Genomic DNA, 2,360 nt, shown 5'->3' on the forward strand with positions numbered 1-2,360 from the left:
GTGCTCCAAGGGCCAATCCGTTCCTGTTGAACCCTGTCGAAACCTCCATGTGAGCTGCCAATGTGTAGTTACCATTAGGGTAGTGAATGGGTTGGTGGAACAGATGACATTTGTAAAGGCTGTAGCCAAAAAAAAAAAAAAAAAAAAAAGTAAAGGCTGTAGCCTCTAGAACAGAGAAATATGACCCTGTTCCACCTAGATTGGTCAAACCATGCTTCCAAAAGTGGCCAGTGGGTGGGGAGATGTGGAATTGTGTCTTGTGAGAGTCCTTAGATGGCAATAGAATATTTAGCCACAGAAGAGAAGATAGGTGTGGACATGGGTGCAGTCTTCAAGCAATAACGAATTTCTAAAGGAGAGAGAGAGAGAGAATTCAGTTTAATACAAGGAAAAGCTTTCTTTTTATTATTTATTTATTTGTTTATTTATTTTTTAAGGAAAAGCTTTCTAACCATCTGAACTATTCAAAGCTCTTTGCTTTGGAAAGCAATAGATTTGCTTTCATTGGAAAGGTTAAGGAGAAGCTAGATAAGCACTTGAGAAGATGAAGTATAGGGATTTTACTCAGTGATTTCAACACAAATTTACTGAACATCTATCATAGGCCAGGGATGGCATAGGACTTCAAGTTCCTTCCAAACTCAGTCCTACTTCGTCCAAATGAAACTAAATAGAATCTCATATCCTGCTCAAAACTCCAACTCATTGGCATAAACTCTACTCATTGGCATAAGCATCCTTATAATCAATTTAAAAATTAATTATGCTTCTTTCCTTGCCCCAAGTAACTTTTGTCACTTGCTAGAAAATAGGAGCAAACTCTTCCATATTAATCTGGATATTGCTCTTGTTCTATGTTCTCCTGTGTAAGCTTCCCTTTAGTACAAGAAAGGGGGAAAACAAGGAATAATTTAGTCAGCAGTATTAGGACAGGAAACTGAAGGTTCCCAAGTACATTTTTAAAGGAAAAAAAAAAAAGGAATGCAAAAGAAAATGGAAAATAGTACCAACCTCAAATATGTGAACTGACAGTCCACCTCCATTCTCTGGAATGCATCCTGTTTCAATGTGCAGAGGCCCACATTTTAATTTTATGATTCTGGTCCTAAAGTGATCGCCCTAGGCTTAGGAGTCCAAGGTAACGGAAAAGGATACGGTTTGTCAAATAGGAAGGGTGGTCAGTGTTCAACATCGGCTAGACTGGCTTCTGCAGGGGTTGCCATGAAGACCTACTATGCGGCAGCAGAGCTCCGCCGTGATTGACCAGAATGTGTGCCTGAATTTGAAAGCATTTGAAAACACTTTATCTGTGTTTTCTAACTCTGCCTCCCAACTCATAAAACCTCAATCAATATTTGCTGAAGTATAGAGTGGTAGAAAGTTGAAACATTGGGCAAAGTAACAGGGAGAAACCTTGGGAGTTGAAATTTAACTTTGAGCAAGTCATTTGTCCTGTTCACTAACAAGACTTGTGCTCTGAGACGGGAGATGGCCTCCGACTGCGGTTTTCAAACAGAGGTCACAGACCATTGAGAAATCAATTTAATAGGCTGAAATCAGCATTTTAAAAATTAAATGGAAAATTCCAGTGTTTCGCACATAGCAAAAATATTATTTTATGCAACTTGTTTCATGTGAACACACACATATCCACATACACACACACACATATACTGAGTCGTGACGTAAAATGGATGTTTTACCATCAAGTGCCATCAAAAATATTTGGCCCTAAGAGGCTCCACTTAGCATTTGGAACATAGATAGGACCCCAGAAAGAGCATATGATTTTGGATCCTCTATTACTGAGTTGGCATATTGATGTTTTTTTTTTTTTTTTAATTGTGACAAAATACACATGACATAAGCAGATCAATGTTTCTGAATGTGAGGAACAAAATACTAAAACTAAAAACCTCCCACCTCCGGTTTGCATCATCTTGCATGTTTGGGTTTACAATGTCTCCCTGCCCTTCCCCTACTTGCCCCCTTTTATTTTCCTTCCTAGGATCCTGGTCTGTAACTAAGGTAAGAGGGGTGATAAATTTTGACTTTCATCTTATGGGCCGAGCAGCCTGAGTTCTCTCTTGCATCTGTGACTGAGTTAGAGAGGAGAATGTGTTTTCAAGCAATTGTCCTCTTACATTAAAAACAGATTATTAGAAAACAGTTAAGCAAAAGATTAACTAGAATCTAAATAGGCCTATAATTTGGAACAGGATTTAGAGAACCACAGGTGTGCCCTGGTGGACACGCCTAAGCCTTACAGATCTTTTCAGTTCTGGACATTCAGCTATCACAGACCCCGGTTTGCTTTTTATATTTGCTTGTATTCAACATTTGCATCCTTGTTATCTGTT

This window comes from Canis lupus, chromosome 35, assembly GCF_048164855.1.
Source record: "Canis lupus baileyi chromosome 35, mCanLup2.hap1, whole genome shotgun sequence".
Classification (NCBI taxonomy): domain Eukaryota; kingdom Metazoa; phylum Chordata; class Mammalia; order Carnivora; family Canidae; genus Canis; species Canis lupus.